The following is a 17,738-nucleotide window of genomic DNA, read 5'->3' as shown; positions in this document are numbered from 1 at the left end:
CTCAGGTTCGAGTCGGCGAGCATCTCCTGTGTTCGTGCTAACAGGTCGATAGCTTCAGTAGCTGTGGGCACTGACAGAAGTCCGTCGTCAACATAAAACTCTCTGTCAACAAAGTGTTTAGCATCTGAGCCATAGTCCTCTTCACCATGAGCAGCTGCACGTCGGAGACCATAAATGGCCACAGCAGGAGACGGACTGTTGCCGAACACGTGCACCCTCATGCGGTACTCGATGATCTCTTTGCTGGTGTCATTGTCTTTAAACCATAAAAAGCGGAGAAAATCTCTGCTGTCCTCCCTGACGATGAAACTGTGGAACATCTGCTCGATGTCTGCAGTTACGGCGACCAATTCTCGTCTGAAACGTAACAGAACTCCCAGTAGACTGTTGTTTAAGTCTGGGCCAGAAAGCAGAACATCGTTCAGAGAGATGCCTTGTTTTTGTGCACTAGAATCGAACACGACTCTGATCTGACCTGGCTTCTGAGGGTGGTAAACCCCGAAGATCGGTAGGTACCAATACTCCTGGCCTTCTTGCAGGGGAGGGGCTACCTCAGCATGGTCACGATCAAAAATGTTCTGCATGTAGTTGACGAAGTGAGTTTTCATCTCAGGCTTCTTCTCCAGAGTGCGTAGTAAGGATGTTAAACGTGTCAACACTTGGTCTCTATTGTTGGGGAGCCGTTGTCGTGGTGTCTTGAATGGGAGCGGTGCCACCCAACTGTTGTTGTCATCTATGAACATCTCTCTATTCATGATTTCCAAGAAGTGTCTGTCTTCAATAGACGGTCCAACTTTATCGTCGTTCTTTGACCTTTCAAAGATGGCACTCCCTATGGCACAGCTGTCGAAGATGAGAGTGTCGCTTTCAAGAGAAACTTCAGGCGGAGGCTCAACACTGAACTTCTCCTTGACACAGAACCGGTTAGGACATGGAGGGAGAAGAGAGGGACGTCCATTATCTAGTACATGGGTGCGGTAGGTACTTACTGCTGCAGACTTGTGTACTGATCCTAGGCAGACGTCTCCTACCACAACCCACCCCAGATCAAGTCTCTGCGCATAGGGGGTGTTGTGGGGTCCATTCAGCTGCTCTCGCACTTTATGGAGCTGAAGAATGTCACGACCCAAGAGAATGAGAATCTGGGCTTCTGGGTCCAGTGGAGGAATGCAATGAGCAATAGGTTTTAGGTGAGCATACACCTGCGCTGCCTCTGGAGTTGGTATTTCGGTCCGGTTATCTGGCATGTCATTACATTCAATCAGAGTTGGCAGTTTTACTGTTGTAACTCCATCTAGGGACTCCACTATGAACCCTGTGGCCCTCCTGCCTGTGGTTTCTATCACGCCTGCACAGGTACGGAGTGTGTATGCAGAGCTTACTCCTTTGATGTTCAACAGGTCGAAGAACTCAGTTCTGCAGAGTGAGCGATTGCTCTGTTCATCTAAGATTATGTAGAGCTTCACTGCTTTCTCTGGGCGGCCTTCTGGATACACTTTAGCTAGGCAGATCTTCGAGCACGACCTTGAGCCTCTCTCATCTCCACAGACGTCAGTACATTTAGAAGTAACATCAGGTTGAGCAGCCTCTGTCTCTCCCTCCCCGCCTTGCTCGATTGGTGTTAAAGGGGGTGGTCCCGGATGAAGGGCTGCGATGTGAGTGTCACTATTACATTCCTTACATCTGATTGCTATGTTGCAATTCCTGGCCAGATGAGTGGTTGTAGCACAGCATCTGAAGCAAATGCCATTTTCTTTTAAGAAAGTCTTACGTTCCTGTAGAGGTTTGTTCCTAAACCCTCGGCAACGTCTGAGGGGATGGGGTTTCTTATGTAGAGGGCATTTCTTGTCAACATCATCTAAATGACTGCTTGAACCGCTTGTCTGACTCGCAGTCTCAGGTAAGACTTCCGTCTTGTGGGTATAGACTGAGCTTTTCACTTGTCTTCTTACAGGCTGCTCCATTTTTGTCAAACCTGTCCTCTCCTGTCCTGATGAAAGAGCAAAACTTGGGTCGTTGCGTGTCCGTGCCTCTCTGCTGACAAAGTCACAGAAGAACGAGAATGGAGGAAAGGCTACTTTATGTAGAGCTTTGTACTGAGAACCTTGAGCCATCCACTTCTCTTGAAGACCATAAGGTAGCTTATCTACAATAGGTGCTACGCCGCGAGCCGTGTCTAGATAAGCAAGTCCTGGCAAGAAACCTTCATATTTAGCAGACTCCACTTCCTGTAAGAGATCTCCAAGCTCACGGAGTTTGTTGGCATCTTTATTACTTATCCTTGGAAAGTTGTCGATCCTGTCAAAGAGAGACTTTTCTATTACCTCAGGGGAACCATAGCAGTCTTCCAAGCGCTCCCACACCTTTACTAGACCTTTAGTTGGATCTCCTACATGCACGGCTCGAATCCTCCTCACGTGACGTGCTGAATGCTCTCCCAACCATTTTGATAGAAGGTCTAGCTGTTCACTAGCTGATAGTTGCAACCCGTCTATGGTGTTCATGTAGGAGGATTTCCACGCCCAATAGCTCTCAGGACGATCATCGAACTTGGTAAGTCCTGAGGTAATAAGCTCACGTCGTGCTAAGTACCTAGCAACATCACCCACATTGTTATCTCCAGTGAGTAGTGTTTGTGGAGCAATAGGTGAAGAAGTGAATGGAGGTGCTGGTGAGATGGGATGAGGCGCTGGTGTTAACTTTGGAGGTTGCTGTACTTCATCATTATTAAGCCTTTCACTAAGAGCTGTAACATTTTGAGCTGTAAAGCGATTCTGCCTCGTTGGTGTTTCAGGTCTGAGCACATGGACGATAGGTTCTACTGGTTGATATGGCTCAGCCTCTACAGGAGTCGTTAATCCCAGCTGGGACTGGCTCTTTACGTAGTCGCGGACGCGTTCGGAGACATCACCTGCATCTGAGTTCTCCCCATGCTCGCTTTCTGCTGCTGCCTCTAGCACCTCTGTCTCGGCGATGGCTGCGGCCACTTCTCCTTCATGCTTTATAGTTGCTAGTGTTGCTTCCATACGAGCCTCTGTCACTTTGAGTTTAGCTTTTTCAATCATAATTTCAGATTCCTTCTTGATGAACTCAGCCTTGGCTCGGGCTGCTTCTAGCTTGGCACGGGCCTTGGCAGCAGCTGTGCCAGCTGATGCGTGATCCACGTGATGAAGCAGAGGTTATGGATCTGGTCTTGAAAGTTTCATTTTGCTCCTTTGCATCTTCACCCTTTAATGTTTTCTCCGACATCATGTATTGCTGTTGCCTACCAGGCGTATGAAGCGTGATGATGTGTGAGGAATATTTGAGGAGAAGCTTGCTTTCTTGAGCTGTTGTGCCCGCTGTAGCGTTGCTTTTTTACTATTCTGTCCCTGATACGTGTATCATCTACGCACCACTGACAGATAGCTAACAGACAGGATTCAGAGAAAGTCGAACACAGTTTCTCTTCTTTCCATTCTTTATGTAAAACTGAAATAAACACAAATTTACAAAGCTTTAGTTACAAAAAATATACAGCATAAATGAATTTACATTGCTTGCGTACATCTGCTACGACAAGAAGCTACATTTAGCTTGGCTTAGTATTTTTAACAACTTAAACATATGAATTTCAAACAATATATAAGTATACACATTTCCTCAAAACATAAAACATGATGAACTTACAAGCAAAGAGTCTCCAAGGCACAAACGTGAAGAAAAGAGGAGAGAAGCTGTCTGTCTGACCGCATGGAGAGCTTTTCCTGGCTGACTGATTCACGTGATGTGAACTAACCACTCAGAAACACGTAACTTACACTACTAAAAACAACCACCTGGTGGTGCAAAAGAGAAATAATTTGAGGCCACAGAATGTGTGCCATGACAGAGACCACCTAGAGTGTGTGAGAGGGAAGGTGTGAGTTTCTTTGTTAGCCTAGCTCATGTAATCTAAAGGTACCAGGTTAGAGGGGGAAGGTTAGCTTCATGCAGGTTCTAGAACTGAGACGTACTGCTATGTGTGTGAACATACGAGTACTCGATTAACTGTATGACTGACCACCACCTAAGCAAACATTACAACAACAAGGCATCAATCAACAAGTACATTAACAAAGTTAAGACTTCTGCTGCTTAGCTATGCTGTGCTATGCTGTGCTGGAAAGGTTAGGCCCAGTCAATTAATGTTACCCAGTCCTTGGAACAAGCAAAGAGGTCCTTTCCAGTGTTGGTGTAAAGTCCAGTGAGTTGGGAGGTTTCCTGGTGGAGTAAAGTCCTGTCTGGCTGTGTTGCTAGCTGTTATCTCCTTTGTTCTCCTCACAGAGTTAGCTGTTCCACACTAACTCTGCTACGACTCCTGTTGCTTGGAAAATCAGCTGGCCTTGTGTCGCAGCTGCTGATTCTGAAGAGGATTTGGTTCACTCACAGTTAATCCGAAGCAGATCGCTGCTGTCGAGGAGAAGAGTGTTTGCAGGCTGCTGGTAGCAGGCCGGCGAGAGAGCTGGTTTCTCAGGTAGCAGAGCTGACCTGGGCTGGGGCCTTGTTGCCCTTTGAAGAACCAAGAGGAGAGAGCTGGAGCTGCTCTCCAGAACAAGCCAAGAAGGGAAGAGAGGGAGAAGAGGTCCAGAGGACTGGTTTTGTTTGGTGACACACTTGTCACATGTCACATGTCACACGCTGACCCACACTGGCTGGCTAGTGGGGTCCGTGGGGGGAAGAGTCATCCCCAGGTGTGAACGGTGAGGAACTGTGGAGTGTGAGTTCCTTTGTCCAGTGGAGCAAAGAAACATTTGGTCTATTGAATGATTGAGTCCCAACAATCTACATCTTTAAACATTTGTTTAGCAGTATCAAACGTGTCCATTAAAGACTACAGACTCATTGTAAAGTGGTACCTGCAGATTATTCAACAATGTAGTTGTTGGGTGTTGAAGACTCTCTACAGTCCTCTCTAGTACCTCTTGTGAACAAGTAACACTTTTTGTTACATCCATTAAAGTTGTATTTGATGAACAGTACATTTTTGCCACACACGAGACAACAGTGTCCCTAGGAATGGCAGTTTTAAATGGAACAGAGTCTGGTGTTTCCTCAATATTAGATGTCCTTGTCTCAGATGTTACTGATGAACTGTGGTCATTAGGTTGAAATGACACATTCTCAACGAATGTTGTTGTTGATTGGTGGTCTCTATGAAGATGTTTGGAAAATGAATTGAAGTTATGGTATGTTCTTGGGCAACCATCTTTGGCTGCAGATAATAGTCAATTCTTGTCCTTCTGATAAGGCATGTATTTGACGTAGATGCCAAATGACTTTCTTTACTTCTGTAGATATCGATTGTCTGCACTTTGGACAAGTGTACATTCTCTTTTGATTTACTGTGCAGCCTGATGCTTTGAGAGAAGCTCAAGTACCTTGGCTCTGAGATGGTCATTTCATAGATGTATTCAAAGAAGGTGTAGACAGAGCTGAGCTGTGGTGGATAAGCCCAGTAACATACCCAGTAGAGCTTGAATAGCTTGACCACTGCACATGTCAGGCCATCTTCTACAAGAATGGTCACTCTGTCATTCCTTTGCAATGATGATGTACTGTCGCGTTGGGCTCTTCAGATTGCCGATGCTGATCAGCTGTGGCTGGGTTCTTGATGCCGTCTTGGAGTTGCTGCAGAGGGATGCAATGTTGGTTCCAGACTTAGAGAACACGAAAAAAGTTAGATACATTTCAGGAGTTCAAATAGCACCATCAAAAATAAATCTAAGTCTAAATTTGCATGCCATGCCAAATTAAGTAAAAGGTGTAAGACATTACAAATAACAGTCCATGCAAAACATACCAGTACAAAATCAAGTAGGAATGATTTAACACTACAAAAATGCTGATTTATGTGTGTTTTTCTTAAATGAATTAAATTAAATTAAAAAATATTCTAAGAGAGGACATTCACTCTGGTACATTTTGATAATATTTGAACAGTGATTTTGAAATAATTGAAATGGGTAAGTTCAGAATGTAGGAGCCTAGCCTTATTTCCTACTTACCAATGATGTTTATTACTAGAGTCCTTTCTTAGCACAATCCATGCTGTTCTTCACAGTGGTTACATTACCTATCTAGCCACAAACTAATGCAAAGCCAGTGGGCCACATTGTAGTGTGCACAAGCCCCATTAACTGGCTTAAGTACTATCTTAAGTAATAAAAGGAAAATGATGAATACGGACTGAGCTGCAATGACAGACTTACCAGACTTGGCATATCCAAGAAGCCTGGGGTATTCGTCGAAGATTTCAGCTATTGTGGGGGACTCCTTGGATATCCATGATGTACGCCTGGTGTATGTCTTCTCCATTGCTACTTTTAGTGAAGGAATGTTCTCTGAAGAGGGCCTGAGCCGTTTCAAGAGTGTGATCCAATCATTGGTCACACTGCTCTCCCCCTGGTCCTATTCTGCTCCTGGTCCTGTGTCACAGCCTATCTTGTGCTTTCTGTAACGATACTGACCCGCTTCTAACTTCCTGCAGATGTTACGCAGTCTCATCTCTAAGAATCCTGAATGTACTGATGCATCGTAAAAATACTCCTGAAGAACAAAATAAAATAAACAATAAACATTTTTTTTTATATTGGCAATAGTATAAGTGTTGAAAATACACACTTTAAGATAAAAATCTGACTTTAGCAGCTTGAAATCCAATACCTACACAAATAGTCAAATTATGTAACAGTAAGTAAGTAAGTGTATCAAGAGACACATTATAGGCTGTCTGACAACACTCAAAGGAATGACAAAAGACAACTACAAAATAATAACTTCCAAGTAAAAAAAAAAACAACAATACATTTGGCTTTTTCTGAAGTCATATTTATCTCTGGTATTTTGCTTTGAAGTAGAGACTGCAGGCCTTCCTGTTCAATTGGCACTGTAATATGCTACATTTATGGAAGTACAGGGAAACATGATGGAGGTGAATTTTACCTTTTAAAATATGATTATGTACAATATAGAGCTCAGGGCTGGGCAATAAACCCAAGATTCACAAATTCCAACATAATGGATCTCTTACTGACCCAGTTTTTCCTATGTTGATGTTAGATAAATGCATTCCTCCAGTACATAAGCCATTTCATTTTGTGCTCATTTAATTCAACTGAATGTAAAGCAACTGATAACATGTTGAAAGACAAACATGTTAACAGAGGGGCAACATGATATGGTACTTGTGCATTTGGAGTTTAAAAACTGTAATTTAATTTATTGTTACCTGTTACATGGAAAAATATGCAGTGATATGAATTTCAGGTCATACTGCCCAGCCCTAATAGATGCTCACATGAACAATGTATAAACCACACATGGGCATTTTACGGCCCCGGCCCGTGGGCTGTCTCAGTCCGGCCCACGACATCCACAGAGGAGAAAAGAAGAAAAAAAAAAAAATCCCGCATTGTAGAGGCATTTGAGTTTGAACTGCTATATGATCTGATTGCAAAAGAGGGCGCTAATTTAATTTGGAGTGGGTGAAAATGCGCTTCCTTGACTCTTGCATAGACAGTTCAATGATCATCAGGATGAGTGCTGTGAAAAAGAGAAAAGTTGATTCGGAATGTCGTGTTTTTAACACCGAGTGGACTTATAAATATTTTGTTACTCATGTGGGTTCAAAGGCTGTATGCCTGATATGCCAAAATGCAATTTCTGTTTTCAAAGAATATAATATTAAGAGACATTTTTCGACCAAGCATGCCAACTATGCCACCAACCTATCATCACGGGAGAGAGAACAAAGGGCCCGTCAGAATATTTTTGTGAAGCAGACAGCCATGCAAGAGACAGTCACAAAAGTAAGCTACATGCTGGCTCATAAGCTAGCCAAACACAGCAAGTCGTTCTCAGAGGGTGAGTTTTTGAAAGACTGTATGGTTGAGACTGCTAGTATCCTGTGACCTGACAATAAAAGTCAGTTTGAAAAAATCAGTCTGTCTCGTCGGACCGTTACCAGGCGTGTGGAAGTGATTGATGAAGACTTGTTAATTGTAATATTCATGAGTATGATCATGTATTTGTTTAAAATGGGCTAGTGAATAACACAATCAATCCCACCAAATCTATGTACCCGTAGTTTAAAGTAATTCTGCACTAAATATTTCATGTTTAAATTTTATTTCCAATTGTGTGGCCCTTCACTTACTTTAGTCAGTATTGCCCACTGGAAAAAAATATTGCCCAACCCTGGTATAAATAGTACAAAAACAAAATACCTGTATTTTAAAAGCCTTTCCAGCATTTCTTTGGGAAGATTAGAAATCTGTCAAAGTTCTTTATTTATATGTTTCTGTCAAGATCAACAAATTCTTGGAAATCAGTATGATATTTCAGAATGCTGTCAAATGCAAAACCTGGTTACTCTGACGTGGCTTCATTTATCAGATTTTCAGTACTGTGAACAATGTAAATCTTCCTTGAGCACTCTTTTTCATTTTTAAAGGGGACATATTATATGCTTTTCAACAAGTTTAAATAAGTCTCAGACAGTGGTGGCTGCTGGTCTTATAAGGAGGGGAAGCTAATTTTTGGCCTACATCATAACAGGGGGAGAGGCTCCGCAGCTGCCGCTGCTCGTTGGGGACAGAAATCGCAGAGTGACAGAAGAGAGTCGCCAAACACAACGCTAGTCGTTTTTAACAAAGACAAAGTCGCTGAGGATCAGTAACGTCTCCAGATCAACTCCGAACAACGGAATGAAAAATTGAAAAATGCTCCAGTGGATGCTTATACTTCAAGATTGCTGATTCGCTCATTTCGCTGTCAATCAAAAAGGGACTCAGCCTCAGACAAATCACACAGTGTAAAGCACTGTGGCGCTGCGGGGATGAATGAGAAGGAAGTCATGTCAGTTACCTGTGATAAGTAGCTGATTTTGAACAAAAGATGAACATGTTATAGCGCATATTTAGTCAATGAAATGTACACACAACAGTACATATTTGACCACTTATTTTGTTGACATTTTAGGTGAAGCTGAGCTTCCCTTGCAGTCTTAGAGCAATCGTCACTGGTCTCAGAGGTCCCCAAAACATGTCTTTGAAGTTTCTTGCTAAAAAAAATCCACCCTGATCCTATATTTCAGCATGCCTGTAAACCCCTCTGTTTCAGCCCTGTTCAGAACAGGCTGTTTCAGTGTCTGTAGCTTTAAATGCAAATGAGCTATGCCTGACCACGCCCCTCTCCGGAAGGGGATGCGGCTTGGGCTTCTGGCACCATGCTCTAATGTTTATCGTGACCAGCAACCTGCCATCAGAAGTGCCATCAGAAGCTCAGAGGGAGAGGCTGCTGAAGAAGTTCAAACTCTACAACTGCAGCAAGACATTTTTGAATGGTTGGTAACCAATTTTGTGTATTTTGACATTACATTTTTAGTTTGTTGATGTGTGCTGGCACACAGTTACTAACATGTAGCTAGGTAGTTAATGCTAACTGTTACTGTCTCGTCATTACTGGCAGCTCTTTTGGTAAATAAGCACTATTGTGAATTGGGTAATGTAGTTATCTGTCATGCCTCCTTTAGATATACTTTTACAGTCTATGAAAATGTTTGTTGTCTGAAGACTGCTACAGGTGTTCAATGTCAAGACTAGTAAGATATTTTAATAGATGCTGACAAAGAAAATCATTTTTACTTTTATTAATTTTTCTCCATGTTTTGAGCAGAGATGCTCATCATGACATCTTCCTTTATGTAGTAAATTTATTTTGTGTATTACAATGAAAGCTGTAAATCAGCATAAACATGTCTGTCAGCAACATTAATCTTTAGTCAGAGACGAGGCTGTGCAGTGTTTTCTACACTACACTGTTGTCAAGCTCCACATTATATGCAATAAGTGACGTTATAAATTACCAGTTATATGTGCTTGATATGTAACCAAGCTTACTTCTTACCCACCTTAGCTCCACTGTCCGTCAGTTTTTGAATTTCATAAGCTTTATATTTTGGTGAATGTTACCATTTTTCTCTATATTTTGGATAGGTGCTCCTGTGAAAACTGTGCAACCATGCCCACAGAAGCTGAGAATATCTGCTGCTAGGAGATACCACAGGTAGCATTCTCACTTGACAAACTAATCAGTAATTTGTTTTGATTATATTACAGTTATAATAAACCTTAGCATTTACCATTTGTGATTCACCGTAGGTTACCAGACGGCTATAGGAGATCGAGGAAGAATTAACATGTATGGTACACCATCCTGGGTTGGAGCCACTCTGTCTCAATTTGTACTCCCTCCAGAATGCCTGCAACATATACGCTGACACATATACGCGCTGACTACGGTACTTTACGGTTGAGAGGAATACACCAGTACGTTTTGCTTCTTTGTAAAAACATATACGTTTCAATCTAAATAAAATATGTTAGACAGTCTTGTTTTACTTCAGTGCACATAATTTTACAATGGTAATAGCATACCACAAATGGAGTAAAACACCCTCAAATAAATTAGTTTAGCTGCTCTTTGATTTGTAAAGTTTTTCTATCAGCAGATAGTGTGCATATAATATATGAATTCAGAGGAGTCATTTCTTTAGAAAAGATCAAGCATTTATTTACATCAAATGAGGCAACTATAATCAGTGATAATAAAAAAGATGTAGGATTCACTGGATCCATATAAAAAATTGTGAGACACAACATAAATATATGTTTGCAAGACTAAAAGTCCTGTCCATTTGTTTTAGTCGGTACAGGTATCTAGCCTATAGGAGCTTTGTCAGCTGTGGAACTGTCATAACATTATATGTGCAATACTTAATACAATGTGTACAAAACATTTTTTGGTTGAAAAATAAAATAATATAACACTTACAGAATGTCGGCTCAGTCTTAACTGGTGTAGCTGCATTCTCCCTTCATGGCCTTTGGAAAGTGGACCTTGAAGAGTGGTTCACCTTCTTTTGTCTAGGCTTGTGGTCGGTCAGCATTTTCATTGTAGTACATGGCAGCCAGGTAGAGTCTGTAGGTACAGTAATGAAAAAATCAAAGGTGTTAATATTGACAGAAACCTTAGCCTACACACTCTCACAAGTTCTAAGTAACCACAGCTTCATTTACCTGCACAGCATTCCAAGACTGATAAATGACTGTTAGGTTTATCAAAAATAGATGCACTTCAGGTGGCTACAGACCTGTACTTCTGATGTGAGGCTGAAGAGTCCTCAAGGATAACTGTGTGCCTACAGTATGCGTCTCCAGTGGTTCAGTTTGGCATGCAACATCCCTTGTTGCTGGAAGCTGTATAGATGCACTTGATGTGCAGGAAACAGAGGTTACACCAACATCTCCTCAAATGTGTAGTTATGGCAACAGCTGCAAGCAGTGCAAAAATGATAACAAAGGCACTCAATTATGTGTAAATTGGGTTATCAATAGCTCGTAAATGCTGCAAATAGCTTTATATGTGCAAAACGCAAAAAAATGTGTGTTATAGACTATCCCCTTTCACATATTCCCTGTAACTCTGCGCTTATCTAGATATTCCCTGCAGACATCTGTAAACATGATATAAACATTAAACGTTAAAACGGCCATCATAAGGCATGACTCTCAATACTAACTTTCACAGCACTAACAAACAAGTCCAGACGCCTATGCTAATCACTGAAAAGCCTGTTTAGTCTGAATTTTAGCAGCTTGACTTTAAGGACAGCTAAAACGCCTTTCAAGTGTGATAAAGTTAGCAGGGTGGCTCTAATCAACGTAACACAGCGATACCAAGCAGAAGAATTGCATACAATCTGTACCTGGCTATACCCGGCTGTGTTGATGAGGCAAAACATTAGCCACATTAGCTGCCATGCTAACAACACATGCAACAGGCTCTCATGTACATACAGTAAAGCGACATAAAATGGTAAAACTTACAGCCCCCAAGTTTGAAGTTTGGTCTCGGACAGTCGGTGCTGATCTATGCTTTATCTTCAGAATGTAGCGAATCCCGCATTGCACTGCCCCTCGTTGAGAAAACAGTCCGCGGTGAAATGGTTAGCCCGCTACAACACTTCAGGAGTTGTAGCGGGTACATTTCCATCAAAAATAAAATAAAACAAATCCACTGGGTCTTCAGATCCTCAGATGTAGGGGGTAAAAAGACTTCTGTGTTGGTTTGTACAGTCAACAAGCAAGCAACTAGCATGCTTCGCTCATACCTTCAACATAGTTTTACCAGAGCCGGTGATGCAAGGGAATAAATGATAGTGGCTGCAAGGCGGACTCAGAGGGCGGAACACACCAGTGTTGCCAACTTGGCAACTTTCTCGCTAAATGTGGCAACTTTCCAAATCGTCTTGGCAACTTTTTTGTCAAAAGCGGCTAGCGACAAATCTAGCGACTTTTTCTGGTGTTATAGAGACTGACATGAAAGTACGTATCGCTCTACAGTTACTGTCCTCAACGAGCAGCGGGTGCTGCCATGAGCCCCTCCCCCGTCCCAAAGCACTCACAGGCAGTCAGTCTCACAGTAGCACCATAAAAAAAAAAAAAAAAAAAACTACCTAAGTAACTCTGCCAGAATGTCTCTTTTGGGTCACTTAGCCAGTCCCAAGCCTGGATAAAGGAGGAGGGTTGGACGTAGAGCTAGCAATTCCACCCCACATAACCGTCTTTTGATTAAATTTGATATTCTAACATTTAACAATACAGGACAAAATTGATTTATGTAATGTGGGAATAGACAAAGCATTAAAGTCATGAAGTTGTCTTGAGAAGTGATGGCCAATTTCAATGGCAAAAAAAAAAAAAATGAATCAACAGAAGAAAGTTCATTTGTAGTTCCAAACTGTCAGGGGTATTGAGGTAAGTTGGACCCAAATGCAGCCAACACACGGGAGACGGTGCAGGCAGGTTTATTTAACAAAGAACAACAGGTAACATGGGCAGACTTGGACAGACTGAGGACAACCAGACGTAAACAGCACTGTGACAAACCAGACATGAACAGACACCGTCAACAGACATGAGTGGCTTGAGGGAAATCCAGAAATCCCCAGGTAATCAACAGACATGAACAGATCGTGGCTACAACAATAGTGAAAAACAACAGACGAACTGACACAGACAAAGGGGAACACAAAGACTATATAGACAGAGGAGGCAAAGGTGATTGCACACAGGTGAAACACATTAGGGCGGGGCAAACAATCACCACACAAGACCAAGACAGGAAGCAAAACACAGACACACAAGGAAACCTTATTACAAAATAAAACAGGAAGTGAGAAAAGTCCAAAATAAAACTAACAAAAAGTGTCTGCCATGACACTAAACATATATAGGGTGTTTTTTACTCACTTTTTGTATCTCCCATGACGTTATTCCTCTCTCCTACTGTGTCTATTACAATTACGTGCAAATGGAGAATTATGCAAATTGGGTGATGACATCATTTAGCGACTTCTAGCGACTTTTAGGACAGCCAATAGCTAGCTAGCTTCCCTACTGAGGAGTTGGCAACACTGGAACACACACCTAGCTTGGGGAGTGTCACCCACCAGGGGGAGGTGTTATTTCCCTTCATGACGACATCAAGGGAAAATCTCCAATTGGCCTGTGTGAGCACACATTTTCTGAAAGGTGGAGCAAGCAAAAGACAGAGAAGATGGATTTTTCTCATGTTTGGGGGGTCTGTAGACAGGCCGGGGACACATATTACTGTTAGAAAACCATGGTAAAGTGCATTTTGAATAATATGTCCACACACAGTGGTAAGAGGAAAAAGAGGGGGGTGCTATTTACACTCATTGTATAGAGTGATGATTTTGCAAATAAATCTCAATCCAAAGTAACTTTAAAATCAGCCCACATCCAGGGGCTACTTATCATTTGGCTGCTGTTAAAGCCTTTTTCACTGCGCTACAATATTGATGTTACCTAAGCAATTGGCACTCAATAATATCCAAAGTCCACAAAATCGATTAAGCCAAACTAAGCAGCATCAGCGAGAGTTGTTAGTTTGTTTAACAGCCTCGGACACACACCTTCCAGGCCTGTTGCTTTTCCAGGACGTAGTCTCTTGAGCTCTGCCCTCACCTCTTCCGCTGTCAAGGAGAGGAGACTTGACCCCACTGTGGAGGCCCAGAGGATAAGAAAATTCGAAAAGAGATCTCAAAGATGTTTCATTTACTTCTCCTAGTCAACTATGAGATCTGTGTGACACCAAACTGAGACTAAGGTTTATTTCTCCTGTGTCTCATCTTTTTCTCCAGAGCAATAAGATGCACTGTATCTCAATTTAGTCTCCTTTTAAGTTTCAGAAGAGATCTGAACAAGCTCAAATATAATTCTCAGAGTTTCTCAACTTTTGTGTCTCTTTGTGATCTCAGGCAGAGAAATCAGAGAGCTCTCTCTATGAACTCAGTCTATTCTCATCCCAGCTTCAGTTCATGCATCTCATACTAAGCTCAGACAGAACAAATGAAGAGCTCTCCACAAGCACTCATTGAATTCTCAGACTTAGATCAACATTTTGGTTGTTTTTAATCATCCATCATGTTAACTTTATTGTAATCCACATGATATTTTTTTAAAATTATGTATTACTGTACGCAGAATGAATTGATTGACAATTTATGATTGTAGGCTGCAAAGACCTTCTGCTTTTATATTAATTATATTTTTTATGAATAATTTTAAGTATTCCACTGCATGTAATTCAGGTTTTTGTCATGAACCACATAAAACAAATGTATCTAAAGGCTGTTCAGGCTCTGATTCAACATTAAGTCCAGAGTGATGTATCTCACTTGTGTGTCCATAGCACTGGGATGTATGGTTGGCGTTATGGAGGTCACACAAATTTGTGATCGAAGAGTCTTTCGGATCAGCAACGTCATCAGCTTCCAGATTAGCAGGAATGGTCTCTTGCTTGGTGCGGCAGTCATCTGACCTCGAGTTTGTTGATTCTAGAAAAAAAAAAAAAAAAAAGTCCTAATATATTTAGCAAATTTGTTTTCTTATAGCAATGAGTCATTTACACCAATTGTTGAAAAGCAGTATTGGTGCATTTATGGCTTACTAGTCTCGACATGTTTATTTTTCATTATACTTCTGCTAAACACATTACTAATTACTAAACTATTAAAGTGTTATAGTCACCTGAGCTGCCAGTAAAACCTTGACAAACCAAGTGAGGTTTGCAAGTCTCACATCAGTAACAGTGATTTATTGACTTATAACTTTTCTTTGAAATAACACTGCAGTCGATCAAAATTTAAAGCTTTACAACATGCAATTTCTTACATGTCTAACAGAGTTAGTTGTTTACATTTTTGCAGATTTGTTACCTCTGTTCTCCAGTCCTTGTGTGTCCTGCTGAAAACAGAGAATAATAATACATTTAACAAATTTAACACTCACATGCAATTTTATTAGACATACCTGGGTAAAACTAATGCAGTATATGAGAAATCCTGCTATAAATCCCCCCTTCATGTGGATTAAAATGTTAATGTTTATTGAATCTGTTTTAGAGGTGATAATTTACTTGAATGGTTATTTTGGACACTGTAATTTGTGGTGCTGTTGAACTGTACTAGGTTATGCTCAGGCATGTTCTTAATATTTTGTTAACCGTACATATAAATGCGATCTTATCAGAGTGTCATTTCAAACAAAATTTAATTGTTATATATATAAAATTATTGAGGAATGTTGTCAGAAGCAATGTAGCTGATGTAATATAGCTGAGAGAAGAACATAACAGCTGACCAGTTTTTTTTTATAAAATACCTAAAAGTCATACTTGAATAAAAAGAAAGGTGTTAAAATATGACTTTGGTAAAAGGTCAAGTTACCCATATGAATAGTACTTCAGTAGAGGTCTTATCTGATATTGCAGTAAATGTACTTGTAATAATCAGCCCACTGATTATTGACCTGGCTGATTACCAGATCTGATATTAACCATTTATCTGACTATCTGAATCAGTTAAATCCTTTAGATAAATTAATTTAAAAATGTGCTGCTTTGGCTCTGATGCTTCATGCAATCTGTAAGGTAAATAAAAACTATAGTTATCAGATAAATGTAGTGAAGTAATAAAAATGGAGTAATAAAATATTTGTCTCCAAAATGTGGTGGAGTGGAAATATTAAGTGGCAAGTTAAGTAACACCTTAAATTGTACTTAAGTACATAACTTGGGTAAATGTACTTATATTCAATCACTATAAATCAATATAAAAATAATAAAATGTAAATTTCCTTACCTTTCTTCTGTATCTTTTGCAAGTATTTTGTTGGCTCTTCATTTTTCTCCTCCAGCGTGAGTAGTGCCTCTGTGCCATTTTCAAATATGCCCAACTGTTTGCCTGAAATAATTTCGACAGTAGAAATAAGAACTTGAAAATTATACATATACAAATTACATATATTCATATATATATATATATATATATACGTATATAATTAATTTAAAAATGTGCTGCTGATATATATATTGCATTGATTTTACAAGTTTCTAGAACTCTACTGGGAGGATGGGATAGCAGTATTCTAAAATATATCTTCTAGAAGATTCTCTTATTTGATAATGGTGGTAGAGAGTGCTGTCTAATACATCAGTCCCAAATTTCTTATAGGTGTTCAATTTGGGTGGAGTGAGCGTTGGTGTTGGTGAGTGTGAAGGTTGTGTTGTGGTCACTGTGGTGTAATAAAGAGTCACCTCACTATCATCTGTAACTTCAATAGAAGAGCAATATTCATGCTTGGCTGGTGTCAGAAATGGAGCTGCAGGGACAATGAACCTAGGGATGACAGAAAAAAATGCACAGATAGTTCATACATTTATGAGTTTGCATATAGTGGTGCACAAAATATGATATGCAATTTATTATGACTGAAAAGGGTTACAGAAATTGAATAATTATACACACGTGCAACCTTTCCTATTAAAGAGAAATTGATTAAAATAAAGATGACTAAATCATAGTCATAATGAAAATGATCACAGTAACATTTATAAGCTGGTAGGTAAGTTACATTGATTTCACATTTTTAAAACACACAAGCTCTTACTGGCATATAATAATCACTAACTTATCTGTCTCACCATTTTATTATTGGGGTATTATAAGGTTATTAAAGTTGATGAAAACAAAATAATATGATATTGAAATAATTAATCTAAAAAATTATTTCAGTTAACTGAAATAAAAACAAAAACGAGGCTTTACAAAACTCAAGAAATAACTGAAATGTATTGTACATTTACAAAGCTAACTAAAATAAACTAAACATAAAAAGAAAATTATTATTTTACAACTCTATCGGTCAAATTAATTAATTCACATCGGGCTGATTTAACGACGTTAAGTCATAAGTTAAAGTATGGAGTTGCGGGTAGGAGGGATGGAGGAAGAAGGAACCGTCACGGGACGAAAAGGAAGGTAAGCTACATCTTTGTCAAACGTAATTTGGGTAAAACTTTGTCAAATTTAGATGTCGAGTGTTTATGTTGGTTCTGATGCTTTTTTGAAGAAACTGGTCGGCATATGTGGCAAATAGTGAAGCTAGCTAGTGATGCTATAAGCCCGGGCATGAACTTGGTAAGGTTAGCTAATGTTAACTAGTAACTTACTGCAGTAACATCTTTATGTAAAAAATATGCACTTTGGGATTATTATTTCTACAAACAGCGGGCCCTAGACAGTTTTGGAGTTAGACATAAATCGTGTATGACTGGAAAAATTTGTGGTC

General features: G+C 40.2%; 1 long non-coding RNA gene across 1 annotated transcript; it reads left to right on the top strand.

Moving 5' to 3' along the window:
* The first annotated feature begins 9,276 nt into the window (after positions 1 to 9,276).
* On the top strand, positions 9,277 to 10,312 carry LOC130161696 (uncharacterized). Its single transcript, XR_008826187.1, has 3 exons — positions 9,277 to 9,364; positions 10,017 to 10,086; positions 10,182 to 10,312. It is a non-coding gene; the product is annotated as an uncharacterized LOC130161696 (long non-coding RNA).
* The last annotated feature ends 7,426 nt before the right edge of the window (positions 10,313 to 17,738 follow it).

This window comes from Seriola aureovittata, chromosome 20 (assembly GCF_021018895.1).
Source record: "Seriola aureovittata isolate HTS-2021-v1 ecotype China chromosome 20, ASM2101889v1, whole genome shotgun sequence".
In the NCBI taxonomy this organism is placed as follows: Eukaryota; Metazoa; Chordata; class Actinopteri; order Carangiformes; family Carangidae; genus Seriola; species Seriola aureovittata.
The sequence above is the reverse complement of the archived record's forward strand: the minus strand, read 5'-3'. Positions and strand labels throughout refer to the sequence as shown.